This window comes from Ostrinia nubilalis, chromosome 6 (assembly GCF_963855985.1).
Source record: "Ostrinia nubilalis chromosome 6, ilOstNubi1.1, whole genome shotgun sequence".
Taxonomy (NCBI): Eukaryota; Metazoa; Arthropoda; class Insecta; order Lepidoptera; family Crambidae; genus Ostrinia; species Ostrinia nubilalis.
In genome coordinates, this window is record NC_087093.1 from 2,494,105 (window position 1) to 2,520,548 (window position 26,444).

The following is a 26,444-nucleotide window of genomic DNA, read 5'->3' on the forward strand; positions in this document are numbered from 1 at the left end:
AGAATTCTGTAATTATTATAAATGATGGCTACACAGTTTAAGTGTGTGCTCATTTAAATGAGTAGTATTTTCTTTGGATGAAGTCAACTGTCACACGAGTCAAATACTTAGATACTGAAAAAGAAAATATTTGATAGAGTAAGGACCTTCGTTGTATACAGTGGTGGCCACTATGCTCGTCAAAAATCTGACAACTCCATGCAAAAACACCGTTTTAAAGTTAGGTGGTGCAACTCAGCCTTAGTATGAAGTTGATCTTCACCAGTTTTTCTAAGATGTGCTTTTACTGCAAATACCAGGAAATTGGCTCGTCAAGTCACTGTGACAGTAATTTAACTACAGAGACACCATTACGCGTCGGTGTGACGTATACCCACGAATACTTCAAAATAAATGTATTACAAATCAATAAGTAATGAAAGAAATGCATTATTCCACAGAATAATAATAAGTACTACGTACAGAAGTTTTACTTCGCGAAGGTATTAAAAAAAATGTATGCTCAATGTCATTAACAATATGGTGTAATTTAGCCTGTCTCAAGAGTCAAGCACCATTTTGTTGACAAACGTCAGTGATCGGCACGGCGCCGAAGCTATAGGGCTGACTTTGGTAAAATGATGTGACGTGAGGTGCCAAACTGCGGAAAATGGCGGAGGAAATACATGATTTAGCATGAATTATCATGAATAATATTAACTACTTAATTACCTCTCAGTGTCTTGAGGCAACTTAAAAAAGTACATTCTGTGTTTTTAGTATTATTTAGGCAGTTAAATACTGCACAGTATTTAGTCCACCATTTTCTTTATTTTCTTCCATCATACACAAGAATACGCGTGCGTGAGTCAATGTTCGCTCGTATGTGAGGCCTTGTCGAATAGTATCCTGTAGGTGGGCCATCGTGCGTGTTTTGTTTTCGATGTAAACTCGCGGAGATGAACAGGCCTGGTAATAGTTATTAATGATAGGTCAAACTGTTCCATTAGTGCACATTTAAATAAGCAGTGTCTTCTTGGGATGAAGTCAACTGTGACAAGAGTAAAAAAGATACTGAAGAAGAAAATATTTGATACAGTAAGGACCTCCGCTGTATACAGTGGTCTTGGTCATTATACGTGGTCATTCTCTCCGAGAATTCTGTTTATCACCCCAGCTGTAACTCTTGCCAGATGCTGAACCCGATAGCTTATTCACCAACACCATACTTTCCGTATACATGGGCGTACCCAGATTCTAACTTGGGGGAGGGGGGTAAATTATACCTAGCTTCTGGCTGAGGGTTAGCGGAATGTCAAGGCCCTCGGCTGCCCCCCCCTGGGTATGGTCAGGCCACTCTACATGCATACAAGCGTGCGCATCTCAGTCGTTTGTCATGTCGGAATAGGCAGTTGTCGTCAACGATGCACCGCGCAGCGTCTCGGGATGGCACAGACATGTGCAAGCGGCTGTTAGTTACACCACTGTGTAATAGTTATTAATGATAGGTCAAACTGTTCCATTAGTGCACATTTAAATAAGAAGTGTCTTCTTTGGATGAAGTCAACTGTGACAAGAGTAAAAAAGATACTGAATAAGAAAATATTTGATAGAGTAAGGACCTCCGCTGTACACAGTGGTCCTGGTCATTATACGCGGTTATTCTCTCAAAGAATTCTCTGAGCAGAGCGTCAGATGCTGAACCCGAGATAGCTTATTCACCATACTTTCCGTATACATAGGCGTACCCTTCTGGCCTAGGGTTAGCGGGGGGTCAAATCCCTCGACTGCCTTCCCCTTGGGTATGGTCACTATGGTCAGGCCACTCTACATGCATACAAGCGTGTGCATCTCAGTCGTTTGTCATGTCGGAATAGGCAGTTGTCGTCAACGATGCACCGCGCAGCGTCTCGGGATGGCACAGACATGTGCAAGCGGCTGTTAGTTACACCACTGTGTAATAGTTATTAATGATAGGTCAAACTGTTCCATTAGTGCACATTTAAATAAGCAGTGTCGTCTTTGGATGAAGTCAACTGTGATAAGAGTAAAAAAGATACTGAATAAGAAAATATTTGATAGAGTAAGAACCTCCGCTGTATACAGTGGTCTTGGTCATTATACGTGGTCATTATCTCCGAGAATTCTGTTTATCGCCCCAGCTGTAACTCTTGCCAGATGCTGAACCCGATAGCTTATTCACCAACACCATACTTTCCGTATACATGGGCGTACCCAGATTCTAACTTGGGGGAGGGGGGTAAATTATACCTAGCTTCTGCCTTAGGGTTAGCGGAATGTCAAGGCCCTCGGCTGCAAGGTGCTTAGGTGCTTTGCTTAGGTGGTGCAACTCAGCCTTATTATGAAATTGATCTTCACCAGTTTTTCTAAGATGTGCTTTTAATGCAAATACCAGGAAATTGGCTCGTCAAGTCACTGTGACAATAATTTAACTACAGAGACACCATTACGCGTCGGTGTGACGTATACCCACGTATACTTCAAAATAAATCTATTACAAATCAACAAGTAATGAAAGAAATGCATTATTCTAACAATCAGCGCCCTCCTCTTTTATTTTGAACAACTGTCCTTTTCCTGGGATTGTCTGAAAGATACTCGTACATTTAACATTACTTAGCGATAAGATTTTTCGTGGTGATCATGATAGAGTGTTTAACCACAGTATACATATTTGATTTATTTACTGTGCTTTAACTATCCAAGTGCTTTAACTGCAAATACTAGCAGTAGGCTCCTTAAGTCTCGGAGACATTGATTTAACTACAGAGACGAGCAGCCATTACGCGTCGGTGTGACGTATACCCACGGATATGCGACGTGCAGCGTCTACGTAGTAGATTTATGGTCGTCTAGCCTTGCGGCCGGCGTGGCTGAACACGTCTCCTTGATGTATACGCCCTGCCCGGATTTATGCGACGTTTATTGGCCGAATTAAAATGTAGATAAACCTGGTTTGGAGCATCTGGGTCTGGGATGGTTTTGAGAATTTTGAGATTTGTTTTGACTTGAACTCGTAGTTAAGAATTTCTGTTGGAGCTTGATTTAACTGGATAGAAAACGATCCCTTTTCAGAAATTAATATTTGTGGATATAATGTGTAAAAAGCAGTAAATGGCAATTTTTAGATTTTTCACGCATCGACACGAAAATAATAGGAAAGAAATTCGGCACTTGATAATTGAGTTCAAGATCATCATCATCATCATCATTTCAGCCACAAGACTAGTTTAATAATTATTGTGATGTAATAAAAATTAGTTTAGAACAAAAGCAAAAAGAAAACCGCTTGTCTACAATACCGTTTCAAAACGGCCTCTGGCATAAAACCACTATGAGAAATTATGTCATTCAAAGTTCCCCATATTTCAATGTACGAATTTAAACAATTTTAAATCGAACAACACTCCCTGGCTCCATCTTCGGCCTCACCAAAGTCCGCAATTGGTAAACCACACAAATACCCAACCTGAAATAAACCCGTCTGGTTCCGTGAAAGCTTAGACAAAAGAAAACAGCCAGTACCTTTGATTTAAATATATTTTTTTTAATCCTTAGTAAAAACTTTTTCAGATTTTATTAGTAGAATTATTAATGAAGTAAGAAACTACTGAAAGAAAAGATAATAACATATTTTTGAGCTACAAATAGCATACATAATATGTGAGACCACTAAGGTTGCTTATTGATATCATAAAATATTTTATGTAATAAACCAAAACAAACCGGTAAGAAGAGGTTGAAGTATGCAGATTGAATAATTGGATGAGATAGAAGGTGTTAAAAATGTACAACAATAATACGTTTACCATAATTATTTCGGGGGTTTGTTAAGTTCAAATTTTAATTTATATTTTTCGTTTACTTCAAATTGTGTTGGCCGTTTTTTTTGGTGTGTGTTGTGAGGAAATATCGTGGGAAACGCCGCAGATCTCCGCAGGTGCGGTGCGGATGTCTATAAAAAGCATCTCCAGCTATATTTCAACGCAGCACCTCGGGTTGCTGAGAATTTGTGCAGTTGATGGCGTGTAATGGCCGTTTTTGTTGTTCCTTGGAAAAGGAGAAAAGGGTCACTTTAAGGAGATTGGTAATTTTGGCTCAGAATTCCTATTATAAAAGGAATATTTTTGTTTTATCTTGAAAGCTTCCTTAAAATTTTTTGAACAGTCCATCTAAAAAAAAGTTTTTGAAGGTGTGTCATTCTTAATTACGTTGTTAAGTTGGGTTGTTAAGCCGTGTGGTTTCGGTAGAATAAGACCATCGTCATTTTTCCCTTGAATGACGTAAGAAGTGACCACGTTAAAAATAAGCGAACATCAGGCCTCCTCAATAGTCCTGCGTGGGGAGTGCAGTTTTTGCTTCCGATAAACATCTTTCAGTAGAGCCTAAATGACTTGACGATGATTGTTAAGCCCTCATAGTTTCTGATTTATAACACAGTGGCACAGTGGAATTATATTATTTAAACTCCATCCAACATCAAAAAGGATTTTTCCCGGCAAAATGAAAACCCTTCGCAAAGCTCGCCTGACGTGTTAGGTCGGCGGATTATGCGCTAACTAAGTTCCTGTCATCGTTTAAACTCCGGCACTTTAAATAATTACGTACAGCCCGTAAACATTACTATGCCATGCCAAATGTTTACAGCGAAATTATTGAAAAGGGGCTCGTTGTTAAATCCGCGTGAACTGGTTCGTCGTTGACACACGTCTGAATTAAATATGTTGCCGCCTGGACACATAATGGACACCGATCCAGTAGGATGGTACTGCTGGAATGTTTCTACTATTTTAATTGTCCATAAATAATATTAGAAATCTAGTTAGTTATGATTACGTTAGACCTGGCATGATGATCGTCATCATCTTTTCAGTCACAGGTCGACCACTGCTGAACATAGGCCTCCCCCAATGATTTCCACATCGCCCAGTTGGTAGTGGCCTGCATCCAGCGCTTTTCTGCTACCTTTATTAGGTCGTCGGTAGGTGGACGTCCTACGCTGCGTTTTCTGCCCATGATGATACGTGTGATTAATTAGATTTCTGACCCCACAGGGACAAACTATCTGACACTAGTAATTTACTAGACCTCAATACAAAAGTCGTATTTCGTTATCTGTGCGAAAGCTGCAACATATTCACAAGTAATTTTGAGCCATACGACAATATTCATAAAAACGACCAAACAGCTGATAAACCCTGGCAATGATCTAGAATTACCTGTTTTGTAACCGGACACTGAGGAGGCGATGACCTTTGTTGCTACAATAAGGAAAAGGGCGGGTAAAGTGGGGCAAATTTTATTTTTGGAGCTGTTAACCCTAACATACAACACTGGAGAAACAGTGAAGCGCGAAGGTTATTATGTCAGTTATGGGGCTAACGGTCTCTACCATTACATTACGGCGGTTTCTATGTCTTGAATTTATAGAACACTAGCGGCCGCCCGCGACTTCGTACGCGTGGATCCCGTTTTACCCACTTAGGGGTGGAGTTTCGTAAAATCCTTTCTTAGCGGATGCCTACGTCATAACATCTACCTGCGTGCCAAATTTCAGCCCGATCCGTCCAGTGGTTTGGGCTGTGCGTTGATAGATCACTATGTCAGTCAGTCAGTCAGTCACCTTTAAGTTTATATATTTAGATGACGATAACAATAAAAGAAAAAACAAAATGAAATGAAGTGCATTTAAATCATAGTTATTATCTTACTTTCAGTTCCAGGATTTTATGACCATAACTAACTTCAACACTTATGTGGTGCGATAAAAAAGGTTTCTTTAGAGTTAATTACAGGAAGTTAGTAGACGTCTACTTACTCTTGGCCTGAAAATCCCCAGTTCAGAAAGATCGCAAAAAGAGTAGAAAAAAAAAATTCTGGTGTATATTCAAAGTTTGTGATATTTTTGCGTTTTCAAATCAACGTAATCGTACTTTTCAACCGACTTCAAAAAAAGGAGGAGGTTCTCAATTCGTCCCGTATGTTTTTTCATAAAAAATAGAAGCCACGCAAACCCACATGCATAAATAGAACTGTAGCGGTAAAATATCGCGGTCGCTTACAAAACCCGCGCTCTTCTTCACTGCAAAAACGTATTAGTATCGATTTTAACATCGAAATTTATTCTAACCAACAAAGAAACTTCACGAGCGTCCATAACTTGAATTTTGTAAACACCTGAGCCGAGTATAAAGTTTGTCCGCCCAAGTCTGCATCGTTAGTTCAGAATTACCTTAAAACAAAAAGTGGGGGAATTCTCATCCCGGGTGTTGATGAAGCTGGTCTAATGTGAAATCGATGATGGGATGGCAGACGTGACAGGGGTCTACTCAGTAAATATACTAACGCCCGTATTAATAAACATTACTATGAGGTCTCACAATGCGCGTGGACGCTCAGGGTCACACACGAACCAATCACAGAGCTCTATTCAAAGCCGTGCGTTCGATTTGCTGCTTCACTTAAGCAAGCATCGTTTGTGAATACGGAAGTTAATACATTTTTGCAGTTTCTGCTTAGCTAGAGTTCGTTGGGTTAATCCTTGCCTAAATAATTTAAGCACTTTTTAATCGAATTCAACAAAAGGAGCAGGTTCTCAATTCGGTTGGTTTTTTTTAAAGATAAAATTATTGTTTAACGAGGTTGATGACTTGTCTACTTTGCTAGAGCTGCTTGCTTGCTGATTTCATACACGCACGTAGGTAGGGTAAGGTGGTGTAAGGGTATTTCTCATCGCCACGGTTCTCATCGTCACCTTCGTGGCAAATTTTATTTCTAACTTATTTCAACTTTTTGTAAACAAAAATTGTAGCGCTTGATGTGAAGAGTGTATTCTCAGTAAATCAGTCAAATAGTGGGTCTCGTTTGGAAGCTTTAACGTTTTGAATTTTTTGATGCCACGAAAGTGATTCTGTACTTCACAGCAATATTTTTTTCAAACTTTACTACTGTAAATGACTCTTAAGTGTTTATAAAACATATATTTTGTCTTATTTTCATAGATAAATAGCAATAACATAATATAAATAGGTACCTACTTAAATACAAGATAAAATTTTACCGATAACGTCACCTACTAAGTTACAAGATTCTACGCAATTGGTTTTAAGGGGGATACTGGTGGCATTCTGAAATGCTAAAGAAGCAAAAAAAGGATTATCAGTACCTCAATAAAAAGAACTCTAATTGATTAATTATCAGTCCTCAACGAAAATATATTGTTTATTGAGGTCAGAGGGCCTCGTATTTTTGTTGTACAACTTTTAACTGAAATTTCAGATTAAATTTATCTTACAAACAGATACACAGTCACTTAGACAGACATACATACAGTCATACAGACAGACAGACAACAAAAATACGCGGCCCTTATTTTTTTTATTGATGTACTGAACTCTACTTACCACGTATAATTTATTAGTTATTAAAATATTGTAAAAACATAAACACCAGTCACTATATTTTAAAATAAACCAAAGCAAGAAATCACTTTCGTGGCCTAAAATCACCTTCGTGTATAAAACACCACGAAGGTGATGCCACGAAGGTGACGAAAATTTTAGGTTTTTATGAATTATCCTTAAATTTGAATTTAACGGTTCAAGTCGAATACTACATAAATAAGCCTAACATGTTAAGTTTTCAATAGCCTAAGTTTCAATTAAATTGTTTAAATTTTAGAGGTAGAAAATATTGTTCAAGCAAGCGACGGTATGTCTATGGAAAATCACAAAAAGTTACGTATTTTTTTCGCGGAGCGACGATCGACCTATCTCACCTCCCCAATGGCCGGAGCGCGACAGACGTTAACCGAATAGAACGCTGTGATTGGTTGCTGGTGTTCGGTTTAACGGCAATCTTGTATTATTACTCAAAGTTTTAGGTACCTAAAATCGTGTGACCAACGTATTTCGCTTTCTCAATTCAAAATAATTATAAGAAGATATTTTTTTGACTATTGTGTGGAAAGTATATTTAATTACGATGATTTTAGTATATGCTACACACAAATTGAATGAAAATTGTGAATGCAGTAACCAAATGTTTCATTGCAACCGAAGGTGTGACACGATGAGAACGCGAAAAATGACCCCGTTTTGTATCGTTTCATGTGATGTTTTCGTATTATTTTTGCTTCTATTACGATAAAATTTATTTTGTATGTAGCTAAATAGATGTTTTATCATCTGATATCAAAGTTATTGTTCTAACTTATACCGTTTATGAACTATTATTGAGTGACCATCAAATTTGAGTGAAAATGAGAAGTACCCGTAAGAGTGCGCACTTTAATTTTGAGACCCCATAAAAAATAAAATACCACATTTAGAAAAATCAACTTTATTTATTTATTAACTCTGTTTATCTGTCAACAAATTATAGAAGAACAAATCACGCTTATGTTATTAGGTAGGAACTGAAGATATATAAAAAATGAAAATTGCGCACTCTTATACACCCAGGTGTATAAGAGTGCGCGTTGAGTCGTATAAGAGTGCGCGGATTAATTCTAAATGCACAAGTCGCACGTATACAGTCCTTGGCCTAAGTAGCCAGTACAGTGTTCATGCCACCATTGCCGGCACACTGAGCACTCGATCCAATTTTCCGTGATAGGTTCTCGACTTGTGCCTGGTTGAATTCCATAGCTCTAGCAACGCTTGTAGCAGTTGGTTGTCTCAATGATATATCAGGATATATCTTCAAAAACACCTCAACCATTCTTTTCCAGCAAATTTAGATTCTGCATTAAACCTGTTTGATTTATCATATACTTGAGCATCCCTTTGCGATTAATCCAAAGTACATGTTTTTAAATGGTACCTGAACTCTTTTACAACTTCATTCTTCGTATTGTTTTGTCGGGAAGAAGTTCTTCTTTCTCCGAGACATGCTGTAAATACACAAAATAAAATATAAGCATAATAAATGACATTTGAATTAAATCAGTTTGAATTAAATCAATGAACTCCAATAAAACCTTTACGCCACTTCTTGTATCTGTGCCTCTACCATGAGTTTACCTACCGAGCATCTCGCTATCGAGGGCGTAAAAAAATGTATGGCAAATTGTACAGCGCCTCTAGCGGTTAGTAGCTGAACCACAGCAAAACTAAAAACACTACCATGAGTTCATCTCAAATCGTTAGGTAAAAAACCTATCTAAATGAATACGATAGCGACTAAAGTTTTTATTAAGTTTCATACAAATAACTTACCATGAGTTGCAATTTTCAAAGATGTCATCGAAAAATACCTTAGCTGTCACAGTAACGTAACTCACTGGCTTATTGACGTGTGAAAAGCAAAATAAAATTGTGGTTTTAGGTCATTTTAGGTGTTTTCTTTATTAAATTATGTCGGAAAGAAGTTTATTACGATGGAACATGTTATCAGCATGTGGGCAGACCTCCCACTAGGTGGACCGACGATCTGGTGAAGGTCGCGGGAAGAACCTGGATGCGGGCACATTGTGGAGATCCTTGGGGGAGGGAGAGGATGCTGCGATTCCCAGAGATATGCGAGGGAATTGTGTCGTGCGAAGATGTCTAGCTGTGCTGTGAAAATGTGTGCGGGTTTCCACCAAAGCTGTGCGAGGAAAATGTATCGTACGAGGATGTGTAGCAGAGATTTTGAAAATGCTCATTATTGTTGTACAGCCTGAGCCTTTTCTACCAGAGATGTGCTGACCGAGGCGAGGTAAATGAAGCGATTCTATTGGTTCTTTACAAACACATCCTTCGCTACGCATCCTCGCACATCTCTGGTGGAAACGCAGCCTTACGAGATCATGATAGAAAGCTAATCCGACAGTGAATATGTATTTTCATAAGTTGAAATTTACTTTTGTTTTTAATCAGTCTGTGTATTATGTAGGTACCTATTAGGTTTTGTGAAATAAATAGTCAATAAAAATAAATCATTTTATTTTCAAGTAGCTTTTGCCCGCGGCTTCGTCCGCGTGAAATTTAGTTGTCACAGATCGTCATAATTATAGCCTATATGTTAATGGGTTATAAACAATAATACTGTAAAGTTTCATCAAAATCCGTTCAGTAGTTTTTGCGTGAAAGAGTAACAAACATCCAGACATCCAAACTTTCGCATTTTTAATATTAAGTAGGATATGTATTTACTTAATTATTATTACTGACGAGATTGCTACCATGTATGTTTAGTGACCATGAAAGATTAAAACAATATAATGTATTTAATTAATTATAATATCTTAAGTTTTACATCTTCATATCCATCCAGTTACCCTAGGTCTTTATTATGGATTTAATTTACAAGTAGTTATTTACAAGCACTCTGCTCTAAATCCTTTGGCTTCAGGGAAGAACCTGGACCGCCACCAATCCAGTGTTCCCTTGGCAGCTCTGTGTATGCGAGTTGCCTTCTTCTTGATGTTTAAAGTCACTCCACACCTTAACAAATAAACATTACAAATAATAATGACGAAATAAGATAAAAGCAATCAAAATGAATAAAGTTGTAGGTATTTATACACACTTTTCTCAATTTCTCAGTAGTTTTCGTGTCGCCGGTGGCATCAGCATTTCACGTTCGCGTGTCCGTTAGTTCCACCCACCGTTGACTATTGTTGGCTCTTTCTTGGGGCCCTTCAGTGGGCTTACTCAGATCGCCATATCTATAGAAAAACAACTTTATTGTATCTAGAAAATATAAATCTAGCACTCATATTACTGAATTTTAGCTAGGCACGTGGAAGTTATGCTGGAAGGGTTGTATTTCTCCAAAAAAACCAGCTCAAAATTATTCGTTTAATTTCGAAATTCCTCCACTACATAGTATGTTTATTTTTACTTAACTTACCTTTCCATAAATTCTACAATCGGTTTAAACGGATAGGCGCAGGTTCTCATTTTCCTATCGTGGTTAAAATCCATTTTTTTGTGGAAAATTATTCATCAATAATCCTTCAACAAAACATGTTTTGTTATCTGTTGTCATGACAACAGCTGCGTCAAAGTCGCAATGACAAGAAATAAACAATACAAATTTAAAATCATCATTTTAATTCAGCTTTAAGCATTGTTCTAGGACACTTAAATTTTGCAGAGTTATTTTTGACATTTTTGTTATTTCCTACTCTATCTTTTCTATATAGTTAGAAAGGAGCGGCATTCGTTCTTTCATTCATCCATTCATAGAGTGTGAAGTTGGATACGTTAACATGTTCACCAACATAACATCACAAAACCATCGAATTATCGCTGGCGAGTAAAGTATACGGTAATTGAACTCATGGTATGATTTTAATGCAAACTTCATCGATCCACGTTTAAACTCTATCGACTGTAGTATACGAATACAAGTTTTCGATGGCAACTCATGGTAGAGGCACTGCTCTGTTTTTCGAATAGGTCATGACGTATATCAGTAAAAACTTCTAAGAATAGAACTGAAAATACGTACATTGTCTTGCTATTCCAATCCGTGATAAGTTGCTGATATTATGAGAATTTAGCTAGTCGTAGAAATAACTGGCAATACAATGTTAACCCCTGTAATTTCAAGTAATATTTCACGCCATGTGACCATGATTGTTACATCCATATCTAGTGTACACAGTAGAGATATGTTAATGTGAATTCTAACAAAAATGCTTTTAGGCCTTTTATACCTACCTAATAAAATTTCAGCCGTTTAAAAATATTATTTCTCTGAATGCCTATTCACCCGAACGAAAAAGAATTAACAAAAAATTCTAACCAAAGGAAATAACGTTTCAATGTGAAAAAAATCCATTTCCCTAACGCTAGCGCGAATAGTTTGAATTCGTCGAGTGGCGCGAATTGACGCACTAGCTCGTGAAATGTCAATTAGCAAGAATCTCTAGTGTTAGTTCGAGTTTTGTTAATTGGGCTCGTTTCAAAAACTGGATTTTAGAGGTTTTCCCTTTTGGCTTTAGTAAAAAAACTATCTGTGTGCTTACCATGAGTTTACGTTAGGTGTGCTCGCTAGCGACTGCGTAAAAAAATTGACATTAATTGTATGACATATTGTGCAGCGCCCCTAGCGGCTACTTTCAAGAAACAAAATCTTCATAGAGATTTTTGACGTACTCGCTAGCGAGCACACCTAACGTAAACTCATGGTAGGTACACAGATCCAAATTGATTTTAGGTAGGTAACAATTTTTTTGTATCGCAATAAAAAACACAGCCTCAAATGAAACCAATTCTCTTATTGATTCATTAGGTATTGCATTTTGAATATTATTAGGTAAAGACAACTGACGCCCGTATTCACAAACATTACTATGAGGTCTCACAGTGCGCGTGGACGCACAGGGTGACACACGAACCAATCACAGAGCTCTATTCAACACTGTGCGTTCGATTTGCTGCTATACTTAAGAAAGCATCGTTTGTGAATATGGGCGTGAATCTGTACCATTTCAATACCATGGTAATTGTTAATGCATACATGTATGTATGTATACCTAGGTTAGTTGCGCGGCTGCGCCCGCGGTTTACTACGAATAAACGCCAGTGCGTTGATAACCGTCTATAGTTTTACTCATGCCCCTCTCGCCTCTCATACTTAACAGTTATTAACTCTATGTATACCTACTGAAGATACCTATTATAGCGGTCACACGTCTTCGTCCCATTAAAATTTAATTACCAGATCAAGGCTCAATCACCTGGTTATGATTCACCGTGATTAGTATTGCGGTTGGCTAATCAGTTCAAAGTTTCATCCCATGATCATAGTAAAAGAGAATAGTAAATCGCTTTAATCATTAAATATAAACAGTGCTTTTACACTATCTTAGTTAGTAACATATTTTTTTATGCAAGACAAGGCCGCAATCGCACCTGATGTTAAGTGAGAGAGGTACATAATATCTGCCCTGTAAGTGCCTATTCACTCTCGCCTTGAAAAGGCCCGTATTTTGTATTTTCTGAATTACTGATTTTGGTATGCTAAGAACTAAGCAATTAGAATCGCCTAACTACAGATTTCATTTTTAATCAACTCATTTTTGTTATTTATAGTAAATTATATTACCTTAGTCCAGTATTAGTATAGTTACATAAATATTAACTAACCCATAACTACGCTCTGGTGGTCACAGAGCCCATATCAATTTAAACTTTATGTTGTGAAGATACGGTTGAAAATCAATGACTTTTTTGGGTTGCGGTAAAGTTAAATAAATAAGCTACAAAATAGAGACTTCGGTGGGTTCGGAGATGAGGTTAGTCCCGTATCATGATCAAAGTTGATTTACCATTCTCTTGTACTGTGGCATCGCGTATTAGGTTCATCAATCCTTGCATTCTCATTACCGTGGATAATGAATTTAGTTTGATTCATCAGCCTCTAACAGCCACTTGCCGCCACTAACAGCCAATTCCAGTGGAATTTGAAAATGGATTGCACGTGTTATTGACGATCATTTGAAACGTTTGATTGTGTAATCTGGACTTTGTGGATAGTTTGATTGATTTCAAAACAGTTACAATTCAATTATTATGTAACAGTTAGCGGTTAAAATTCAATCGTCATATCGAGTATTAATAATGTATTTTAAATAAATAATAACAATGATGCTTAGAATATTAAATCAATTTACAATAGGTACCTACTACCTATTAGGACCTAGAGTCCTACACCTTTAACTAAATACATAAAACAAGAGTTAAAATTGTTGTTATGAACATAACAAAAATCATCCATCACCCTTTCTACTACCTACCTATATTATTATTGTTGTTTTTATTAAAATATTAGTATTGTATAAAAACTTTTGGACCTTAAAAAAGGATTAACAATGGTACAATAAAGCGCCTAATAACCATTAGAAATCCAATATTCAGAGGTCTGCCATTACAGATTCACCCAAAAAAAGAATCATTACTTGCTAGCCCATATCCCTATATCTCAGAAAAACACGATAAAGCCGGAACCCTTCAGATATAACATCATAGTAACTAGGAATCAATAGCGGTGACAAATGACGCGGATGCCAGTTGTGACGGGCGTTGGGGCAGAGTGGCGTGACCACAGTATAGATACGGGCAGTAGTATTACTAGTCCACAGAGTCAGATAATAATTACAGTTTTATCGCTAACGTAATTGCTAAAATTTTAGTGAAAGTTTTTTTATACGAGGTCCTTCATTGAACGAGCATCACAAAGGTGATGTAAGAAAGTCGAAACGAATCTGAAATGTTATTACAGAAAAATGTCCCTAGTGAAGAAGCACCTTCAGAGTAGGATTTACGGTTACGAAACGATGACATTTAGATTTTCTGGATAGATAGTGGTACCTACTTTTTGTTTTGTAGACCGTTATTTAACCACTGAATTCGACAATATTCATAATAAAAAGTAGAAGAGCTTAGTAAGAAAACCCATGCATACATGCACCCGCCCACTTTGTGACATCTAGCCGAGAAACACATCCGTAAACATAATGTAAGCCACACTCAAACAATGCAATATGTCAGCACCAAATGTACGGGGCTTACAGCATTTGTCAGCTTTAGAGCGTCGAATAAATAAATAGAAAGTAATAGTTACTAGAAATAAATAGTGGTGACAAATGACACGGATGCCGGTTGTGACGGGCGACGGAGGCGGGCGCATTTGAATGCACACAGAGTAGAATTGTCAGTAGGTAGAGAAAAAAACACTGCTAACTTTGTATACTATCCAAATCAAATAATAAAAACAAAGTTTTTGAATGATAACGGTGCAATGGGAAATGTAACATTTATTCCCCGTTGTGATATATGATGTTTTTGAGGAGAGCCCTTAAAGACTGGTAAGGTCTACATATTTACGCTAGATCTCCTTTTTAAGTTGGACGTGTCAAATTAAAATAATGGCGAATAACATACTTCCAAAGACCGTTGAAAATAAACGGCTATAATTAAGCTTTATTTTTTAAAGCTTAGCATAAAATATTTTATATTATCCTTAACTTTTCGTGTTCATAGAATCTGCGGAAGATACAAGTTCCGCAATGCAGACGTAGAAAATCATAAAAATTCCTGAATTATTATAACCTGACGTTTTATCTTACGTCACGAAAGAACAAAAACTATTCTGACAAGAATCACTCAAAACTGTTCTCAACAAAAGCAATAATAAAGCATATTCTCTGCGATATCGTGTCTATTATTCCGTATAAAATAGCGTTCGTGACTTTTGTTCCAGAAAAATAGCAATCATTTGTTCCGACTGAACATCTGCAGTTTTATGAGCTGTGACATTAAAATGTAGTAGGACAGAGAGGGAACTAGAATTGCCATGATATGTCAGGTGGTGTCTTGTCCAGGCCTGTTTTGTGCCAGGCTTTTGTTTTACTTTGTTCCACTAACACGTTGTATCTTCATAAGTAATGTTACATTTTTACCGTTTTCACCATCAATGCCTAATTTTTAAGTGACCCCTAATGGTAACATATAATAGGAATTTAGTTTTCATGCGGGTCATAAAACCCTTGAATGAAATAATGGTCTATAATTAATTTAGGAATTTTAGAGACTTTATTACCATTTCAATAATTACTATATGAACTTGGTAGGTAATCCGAATCTTGGTAAGATTATTTTTGATGTATCATATGTAGAGACAATTTATTTATACTCTTTGCTAAAGCACGGATCCAGGTACAACACTATTATGTACTTTCAGATTGTGTTTGAAATTTTTCCATTCGATGGACCAACAGAGCTATTACAGTGTCAATTGTCAACACACTTTTTATGAAAGCACTACAGAATGTAACTCTACAACCGGCCCATACGAAGCGCTTCACTTTTTCCAGCGCATTCAGCGAAAGGTCGGCAGAAAGTTCCCATCGGAACAAACTCGCAAACCCGCGGGGCGAGCACAATTCGCGGACACTTCCGCTCGGCTGCGCGCACTAACGAACGTTTCCTGACGCGCGGCTGCTCATTGTCTTTGGTAACTTTGTTGCTGTTGCCTGCCTCCAGGTGGAGTTGCAGCATAAATGTCAGCGGATGTCGCTGACGAAACAAATGGTGTATCGTTAGCGGTTGAACTTTGGTTTATTAGCACTCGCATAATACAATGTTTGTTTTATTTGTGTTAAAACTACTTTTTGCTTTTTACTTTTTTTTATCATGTAATAAACAATTTGAATTTGAATTTAAATTTGCTACATTGATTTATATGAGGCATCCGCGTTTTAATGCAACTTACTGTGACGGTTAGCACACATTTTTTTCTGTCTGCATCTTCAAATGAACTTATTAAAGGTAGATACCTAGTTAGCAAGGATGCTTGCTCGATGTGAAGAAAGCAGACTCTAGGTACACAGTAAGTATTTACCTATTGCATTGCAAGTGATCACCCTATTTGTACACTTTTGTACAATTTATACAACTTTGATAGTTAGGCTGAAGTACACCAACTTTAACAGTAACCGGTGTTTTTTGTATGGAGTTTGACAGATTTTTGACGCTTGTTAAAGTTAAAGTAAGATGGTGCAACTTAGCCTTAGCAGCTGAAAGAGATTTAGCCTAGGCTCAGACCATCGACTTTTAGTTGGCCGATAGTCGGGCCCGATTCTGATTTGTATGAAGAATCGACCGATACCAAATCGGTGTAATGTGTGCACTTCCATACATGCCCATACTGATTAACTACCCGACTAAACTATCGGCCGACAAAATTCGGTGGTCTGCACCTAATCTTATTGTTAAATTCACGTAAATAAATACAACTTAAGAATTTAAAATGAAATACTAAACGAAGGCATCCTCATTCTTTATGTAGAAACATTTGGAAGTACACATGCAAGCATTCTTCAATTACATGGGGAGTTTGTGCCATTAGCTTCCCATTGAGGGTTGGACAGTAGCCAACGTAAAACACTGTCAGTTACATTGAGGCGAGCGTGCTCATGCTAGAGGAATTGTGTCTAAATGCTTCCGTAGCTCTGGGCAGTGTATGTTGTTGACTGTAGATAGAAATTAAACGAAAAATTATACCTTCGAAATCCTGGCGCGTGTATGAACCAAATTTTCGGACACGTGTACAAACAAAGCGTGTTTATGTTTATGCTTAGGCCTTATTGTATAGGGAAATATTCACGCATATACTTTGGCAATTTATTGGTGAATTCCTGCTGTCAGTAAATAGGTACAAATCAAAGAATTTTGTCGTAATGAAGATCGCTTGACCACACTTCGGTCGGTTTGCTAACGTCAAGTCATACCTGCAGATATTATGTGGGCATGAAATTGTCATGCATTTTCTGAAGAAAAAAATTGTATACCCTATCCTTCCACTGATAGTAGGAATAGAGGAACTAACAGGTTAAAAACTACTATTGGCTTTTAATAATAGCGTTAGAACTACTTTCCCGAAATTATTTCTCAAGGCATAATCAAGTCAGAAACTATTAAATCAATTTTAATTAAAATTAATTACTCCACTGGTCTGGTGCTACATTTTGTGGGCAAATAATATTGTTTTCATAACAGAAAGCTTAAAGTCCTAACTAGCTCTACTAAGATAGGTCCCTCCTGAAACTCCAGAACCTAAATTGTAACTAACTAGACTTGTAATTAGGCTACAAGGATTAGGTTTCGGCTTGACATAGTTTTGAGGAAATTAATAATTACTATGTATAGTTATCTAAACAAAAAATAAGATACTCTAGACCTTATTTGAAACAAAATTCTTTCAAAGGGAGTTACGCCCGTATTCACAAACATTACTATGAGGTCTCACAGTGCGCGTGGACACACAAGGTCACACACGAACCAATCACAGAGCTCTATTTAACACTGTACATAATGTAACTCATTTATAAACGTCGCGTTAAGACCCGTGTCTTACTATTTTAGTTGAAATGGAACGCGAAAGTTTAAAATCTATAACCTCAGCCATCAAACATAACCTACAATATATCTCCATCTCACCATACCTCATCTCTTACCCAATAGAGTTAATACGAAAGGTAATGCGGATCGAAAGTGAATCCCTCGCCGCCTTGACTGCCGGCAATAACCCGGCCGGGATCGCCGGCCTCATTATCCCTGGTAACTATCGATTGACTTGGGGATGGGACAGACGAGCGACTAAGTCTTGCTGGTTTTATGAACGCTTTGACGATTTAACACAATGTATAAAAGAACACAATGATTAAAGTGTTCTTATCCGATAAGCGAAGAATGATAATATTTTGAGTTTATGGATGGCAATTGGCATCAGATAAGTGAAAAAAACGAACGACGACAAAAGGCGACTAAGGAACAAATTAATATGGGAACAATAGGCCTCCTCAACCAGTCTGACCAGCGTTGGGAAGGGAGGCCAAGTCCTCAACTTGCTTCCGACTAATTTGAGAGGGTTTTACTCCTGTAATGGAGACTAAAATGAGCGGATGATGATGTCGACGTTTTTAAAAATTAAAATATTTTTAGTTTGATAAATCTACAAAATTACCAATAAATCTTTAAAGTACGGATGCCGTCAAAGTGAGCACTATGATGGCATCTTATGTCGTCATAATAGCTGCTATTTTGCAAAAATACTACAGTCTGATTTGCTCTCAACTGTACCTAAGTGTTTCTATGTCAAGAACAAAAAGTCGCCGGTTTGCTGTACGCTGACGTCAAGAAGCCCTCGCGGAAAGAGTCTCAAGTTCAAATGCTACTTACAACTCTCGTCCCGACTTGGTCAACTGAGGCTTTTGTCTACACAACAAAAGGGAAACTGCCGAAACAAAGGCATGTACAATGTACATCGACGTTTATGAATACCGGTGCAGTTAGCGAAAGGAATGCTTGAATTTAGACCTTGTCTCGTTGAGTCAGAGATGCAAATTTTGGGATACCTGACGTGGAGGTAGGGTGAAAAATGAAACCTTCTTGGAGAATCAAAAACATGAAATGCCCTTAGATACTCGTATAAGTATACACTTGTCTGATTGTTTACGTACTGGACTATAGCCAGTTGTTGTGACAATGATAGCATGTTTGAATCCCGTTGCTAAAAAATATTCATGTAATAAACATGAAGGTGATGATCAGTTAAATAAATGCGTATTGTTCACACATCTTCTATTTACTTATGTTTTAAATGTATGTTAAAGACCGACGATATCATAAAGCAGGAAGGCGCTGGATGCAGGCTGCTACCAACCGATCATGGAAATCATTGGGTGAGGCCTATCTAGTTCAGCTGTGGACGTCCTAAGGCTGATCTGATGACGATGATGATAATGATGTTACAGTCAGTATTAATTCTTTGTTTTAATTTTGGACCAGGTAAATAGAGTCCGCTGCAACTCCTGTGACTGTGTAATCAGGAACAGCTTAACCGTCAATATAAGCCCAACCAATGAAGAATCATAGTAAAGTCAAAGTCAAAGTCAAAGTCAAAGTCAAAGTCAAAGTCAAAGTCAAAGTCAAAATGTCTTTATTTGTTTAGACTAATAAATAGTTCTTACAAATCGTCATTTTGCTCTTAAGGAGCCTCTACATGTCTCATAATCTTTTTACCCTACCAGCGCTTCGAGACCAACATTTGGCAAGTGCTGAGAAGAAGCGCCGCAACAAACCCAAGCAAGCTAACCTACTTGAAATAACACAAACCGGTAACCTTCCGATAATTGCAATCCATACTCCCGTAAAGCACAATAATATCGCAATTGAAATCTAAATGCGAAACCGATCCGACGTTAAAATTAATGTCAGTTGGAGTTTACACGTCATTAACTCGAGTGGTGAAGTTGTTCGCGTAAACGGAACGGGTTTGTATGTATTTGATGTACGGCACTATACAGGGATTCTGGCATGTTGAATAACATAAAATATATAGGGCTTAAAAAGGAAGAAAAATACTGTATTAACCTTTAGCTACTGAGGTGGATTTAATTTCACGTAAACACTGACGTGGGGGCCTGAGAGGCCCGTACATATGTATGCTTATATTTAAAAATATATAATCTTTTTAGGGTTTTATGTTTAATAAGTATTCATAGTGGTTATATTTAAATACAATAAAACGATTTTTATCTAAATTATTTGTTAATAAGTACGTATTATTTCAATATTTAGAAAACATGTAGCATTTTTGGCAAAAATCTCATGAAATCATGATTCACAAAGTTATCATGAAAAATATTCATAAATTCAACAAATCAACTTAGAATCTTAATTTTCAATAGTCTTTTTATTTTAGCTAATGATATATCAGTAATACTAATATGAAATAGGGGGAAAAAAATTACACACATCAAATAGTGCGAATTAAACACAGTCTGGATAAACTTGCTTTGCTCAGTGAAGGAAGCCATACATGATTTTAAAATGTAGATTTCATTTGAATCTTCAAAATACATGTATGGCACTTGGTTTCATCGTTTAAATCTGGGGGCACGGCAGTGCCCCCACCAAGTCGAGCAAAAAAGCGGCACGGCCGTACCATCCTTTTCTCGAAGCAATTCAGGCCATTTTCGACCGCCTGTAACTTCGTTGTGGATAAAACTAGAAGGCTGAATTTTCATTAGCTATGCAGGCATTATAAAGACACGGTATATTTAAAATTTCATTCAATTTGAACCAGTAGTTTAAGAATTATAACGGGTCAAAGTTACTTAATTTTGTCACTCACTGACTGACTCACTGACTCACCGATCATCAAAATTCTAAGGCACTTCTAGCAGACCTAGAAGCTCCAAATTTGGAATATAAGTAGTGTTTGGTGTATGAATCAAGGAAAAACTAAAATATTTGGGGGCACGGTAGTGCAACCGCCAAGTCGAGTAAAATTTTTCAATTTCGGTCCAGTTTTCTAGATACATAACTGCTGTCTACAAAATACAAAAAGAAATGAGATCCCATCAAAAACAATACTTGTCAAAAAAACCAAGTCTCGCAACTCAGTTGTTCTACGGTAAAAAGTTGTGAGATCCATGTAATACCAAGTCCAGGCCAGGAAATCTTTAACGTTTTACATAAATATATTGACTTGGCCATCGAATGAAAACACGTGTAAATTAAATTATTTAGTGCGATGGCCAAGTCAATAATTTATGTAAAACGTTAAAGATTTCCTGGCCTGGACTTGGTATTACATGGATCTCACAACTTTTTACCGTAGAACAACTGAGTTGCGAGACTTGGTTTTTTTGACAAGTATTGTTTTTGATGGGATCTTAATAGACAGGTACAGGCTTATCATTTCCTAGCATACGTGCCAAAAACTACTGTTCTTCTATTTTTCGTTAAATGCTGGTTATTTTTACTTCCGAGATACCGCTTTCTCTCGGACGACATACTGTAGGCTCCATATTATAGATTTTTTCAAATTATTTCAAAAAAAGACGAAAACTAAATGAAAACTATAGACAAAAAAAGTTACGCCAATACTGAGGTGGGGGCCTGAGAGGCCCACAAGAAACTTTTAAATTAATTTACCTACTGAAATTGCGCGTGCAATCACGTGCACCGTTGTTGACAGCCTCGGCGCAATGAAACTCGAAGGTACTAAAAGATTCAGGTGTGTCGTGCACGTTGGAGAGGAGAAATTCAACAATTTGACTTTTGCAAGGCCTGAGAGGCCCCCACGTCAGTAGTTAAAGGTTAAGCCGAATTGAGGAGTCTGTTAGAAAGTGAAATAATTCCTAATTATTTAAAATTATGTTCATTAAATGATATGATTTTGATTTTATTTTGAATCTTAATTTTAAATTTATTTCCTAATTTTGAAAAATTTAGAATTTTCACTGATTATTTCTTGCCTTTAAAAACTTGTGCAAAGTATTAAAAATTAATGTAAAAAAAAACCGGCCAAGTGCGAGTCGGGCTCGCACACCGAGGGTTCCGCCGTACAAACGTAGCGGTTTACAATTTATGACGTATTAAATCAAATTACTTACTTGATTCCGTTGCGAGTAGTGGCGAATTTCAAAATATGCGGTATGATTATTTTTTATTTATTTATTTTTCCTATATTTGCATTATAGGTAGGTACCTACCTCAGCGTTTTGAATGTTTGCGTTGATTTAGAATTTCTCACAGTTTAGAGGCAATTAGATTTAAGAAGTGTTTGATATGAATTTCAACTTTAATATCTCTACGCGTTCATGTGAAAAAGGGTAGGTAGTAAGTTTATAATTATTAAAAAAATATTTTATGTCATGTAAGCAAAAATAATATTTTAAATTTTATATAACTTCAAATTTATCATTTTCGCAATTTTTCCTTTATCTGTACTATATAACGTTGCTTCGTGCCGAATTTCAAGATTCTGAGTTCACAGGAAGTACCTTGTAGGTTTTGATTCCCTAGCGTGTGACGGAAATTCGTCTAAGGTGTCGGTATCAACTGCTGTATCTTTTGATCGCGTTAACTTAGAAGTTTGATTTTTTTACTTCTTAAAGGGACAATAGATCTAGGTATTTGGTATAAATTTCAATTTGATACCTTTATTCGTTCGTGAGAAATAAGGTAGTAAGTTTCATTTTATTAAAATATTTTTATTATATTATATAACTAAAAAAATGTAATTTTAGCAATTTTTCCTATATTTGCATTATATGACAATGCTTTATGCCAAATTTCAAGATTCTGAGTTTACGGGAAGTATCCTGTAGGTTTTGATTCCTTTGCGAGTGTCGAAAATTTGTTGAAAATATCGACATAATCGGCTGTATCTTTTGATTGGCTTGGCTTAGAAGTTTGATATTTTCACAGCTTAAAGGGACAATAGACCTGAGTATTTCATGTGAATTTCAGCTTGATACGTTCACGCGTTCTTGAGATAAAGGGTCTTGACAGACGGACGGACGGACAACAAAGTGATCCTATAAGGGTTCCGTTTTTTCCTTTTGAGGTACGGAACCCTAAAAAAGAGGAAATGCATAATTCTTATTTCAATAAAAGTCCCTAAAGTGCAGCAATTAAGGTAAAAAGTTACATAATGGCCATAAGCATGTCGCAACCGAGCCCAAACACAGCAAAACGCTAATTAGTTCACATAACACGCCACTACAAAGTCAATAGCGCTAGTGCTTCAAACGAGTTGCGTTTGTTGGCAGTAACGTTGAACGTGTATCGATATTAGGTAATAGTTGACCTAGTAAACTATTCGCGATTCGATGTTGGGAAAAGTTTGGAAATGTAGAGCTAACGAAAAAACTGACTACCAAAAAGGGATAGTTTTATAATGGCCATTGAGATCAATTGAGAGGCATAAAACTACATTCCCAAACCACCATTCTTTATCCCAATCTTAACTACTAGCTTTTTACAAATCGCTTTGATAGACACATGGCCTCTCTAGATAATAGTTATACATAAATTTTAACTAGTTTCTGTCTGCTGCTTCAGCTGCATGGATTTCGATCTGCTACATTATGATTTTGTCTCATACCTGAGATTGAAAACACCTTTATCTGCCTTCATAAATTATAATATTTTCCACAAGTTATTTTGGGATATAAAAGGTACCAACTTACATCTCTAATTTCACTTTCTTCGAGTTGTTTTTGGAATAGAACGTAGCTATTAATTTCAATTAATTAATTTGCCGTTTGAAACAAAACACAACTGTTTCATTCTTCAAATGTCGACTTGACTCTATCTCTAAGGGCGCGATAGTTCCACCGTGGCACGGTAGTTCCAGCACTATCAAGTTAAACGGTACAATCGCATCGGACGTATCGTTAGCGAACAATTCAGCCTGTAATTAGTCCGTGGTATCGTATCTGTTTGATTGCTGTAGGCAGGCCTAGCCAGTTTACATAGGCTTCCTTAGATCTGGCTAGGAGCTGGAGTACTTACAGTGATAGTGTTGATTGAATAGAGGTGGCTTTTGTAAGTGGTAAATGGAATTTTAGTGACTCAAACTGCAACTACTGTTCTGTTTTATATTAAAATCAAAATCAAAATTTTTTATTCAATTTTGACCACTAGTGGCACTTATAAACGTCAAAATACAGTAAAAAAAGGTGTCCCTATCTTTTGGGCCCTACCAGCGGTTCGAGACTTTAATATGACAAGTGCTGAGAAGAAACGCCGGAACAAACTCAGTCACCACTAGTTGCCAGTATATTAATAAATTGTTAACTAAGGGTGAGTTGCACCTTCTTACTTAAACTTTGACAAACGTCAAAAATCTGTCAAACTCCATACAAAAAGCACCGGTTAATGTCATTGTTACGGTTATATTATGGTGGTGCAACTCAGCCTAAGTGAAATAAAGGTATAGTAGACGCCGACCACCGATCTTAAACTTCGGTTATACCAACGCGTGCAGCTTGAGTGCGCGATGTCGATGGCGATGGGTGTGTAATGTATGATATAACTACATATCATATAATACTTAGAGGATATAACATCAAATTATATTAAATCGTTTAATATAATAATTATTTACTATAATAAACGAATAATATAATTTTAAAACGAATAATTTTAAGACAAATAACTATTAACTGATATAAAATGGTTTGATATAATGAATATTTTCTATAAAACTTACAATGTATACTATTTAAAACAAATAACATTCAAATCATATAAAAATAAAATGTCGAACAATCAAATGAGATAAAATTATTTTCCTATAAAACTTAAATCATATAACAATAATAATTTTATATAAAGTTCATTTGTTATAATAAGCATTGCATGCAGCAAGCAAGCAAGCGAGCAAGCAAGCAAGCTAGCAAGCAAGCTAGCATGCAGGCAAGCAAGCAGGCAAGCAAGCTAGCAAGCAGGCAAGCAAGCAGGCAAGCAAGCAAGCAAGCAAGCAGGCAAGCAAGCAAGCAAGCAAGCAGGCAAGCAAGCAATCAGGCAAGCAAGCAAGCAATCAGGCATGCAGCATGCAAATTTGACTAAAAAATTGAGACTTCTGTCACGGCTCCGGCACTGCGGGGCTCTGGCGGTCCCTCGCGTGCTAATCGTCGCAGATGGCTTTCGCTCGACACCGCTACTGACTCCGTGCCTACGCGCTTCTAAATTACACTCTAGGGGTAGGGCAGACAAGACTACGTGGAGTCGGTTTTACGGCGATTCGTTTTTGTCACTAAAGTCATTTTTAAGTCAAGTTAAAGAAGAACATACTAAAAGTTATATCTATCAGAAATTATATCAATTAAAGAGTATAACAAATAATATTTATTACAAGTAATGGTTATGTGAAATAATATTTATATTAAACAAAATTACATCAAATGAGTCTTAGATTAAGTAAGGTTTATATCAAATGTCTTTATGCGTTGTGATTGGTATCTGAAATGATATTATTAGAAATGATTTATAATATGAAGTAATCATTATATGTTAAAAAATTATATCAAGTGTTATTATAACATACGTTTATTATACAATATGAACGTTATTGAAATGAATTTATATCATATAAACTTATATAAACTGTCACGCACCCGATGGCGATGGCTATCAGATGTCATATTGTATGAATTTGTAGCGATGAGTTCACATCAACGCGTGGTTGCGGCGATCTATGCACGCGCAGTGATCGCCATCGCCATCGCTGATGCTCGCTGCTCGCGTTGGTTTGACCGATGCTTTAGGCGACTTCCGACTAAAAGCTCTCACGAGTGTATTTTCAAAAGACTGCTGTGAAACTACTTTTGTACAAATATGATAAGATTGGACTAATCTGACATAATTTCAGATAAAATGAACCATTCCAAAAACAATGTTACGCAAGCCTGTTCCCCAAATACCCCCATTCTAAACTTGCACGGCTGGATAATTTGCGACAAGCGACTTGCAAGTTAGTCCCCACTTTCATCAGTTGTGCACTTGGCTTAATTCCCAAATGTTCAAACGACTACGGGCTTGTAGACACATGTGTTATAACAACTTTGAAGAAACATTACTTGGTAAAACGATTATGATAGTAAACGACTTGGAATCTAGAGTTGTTTTCGGACGTAAATATGAGCTTTTAAAGTGGAAGCGCTTTTTAAATCTAGGTAGGAAAATAGGAAATTTTGCGACACGTTACTTTTTGTTTTGTAAAGTTCTTTAAAAGCTTGCACTATTAAAGAGGACGATATCATAATAGCACTTATTAAGAAACAATATAAAAATTTGCATAATACACAGTGACCATTTACGAATGGTTAAGTATTCTGCTAACCTAGATAAATCGAATAGAATTCGATATTGTGCAACTCATACATTAAATAAGGCGAGAACATGGTTGAAATGAACTCATTAGTTTCAAGAACGCATTAAAAACTTCAGTCCGATATTTCCCACGTTCAACAGATGAGAAAGGAAGGTCACCGTTTCTCCTGTTTAAAGCTTCATTTAAAGCCGTTTTTTCATTACAAAGGAGTAATAATTACGTGGCCATAATAGCACTATTCGCTCCACTACAGTTCCTTACCGATACAGCTCGCAATTGCCGTTAAAAGAAACTACCACTGAGCGTATAATACA

General features: G+C 36.8%; 1 protein-coding gene and 1 long non-coding RNA gene across 2 annotated transcripts in view; both read right to left on the reverse strand.

The window, feature by feature from the left end:
* Positions 1 to 26,444, reverse strand: part of LOC135072400 (CUGBP Elav-like family member 4) — an 825,344-nt gene that overhangs the window by 651,522 nt on the left and 147,378 nt on the right. The window lies entirely within an intron of this gene.
* Positions 10,252 to 11,024, reverse strand: LOC135072875 (uncharacterized). Its single transcript, XR_010257501.1, has 3 exons — positions 10,837 to 11,024; positions 10,513 to 10,651; positions 10,252 to 10,427 (listed from the first exon to the last, which is right to left on the reverse strand). It is a non-coding gene; the product is annotated as an uncharacterized LOC135072875 (long non-coding RNA).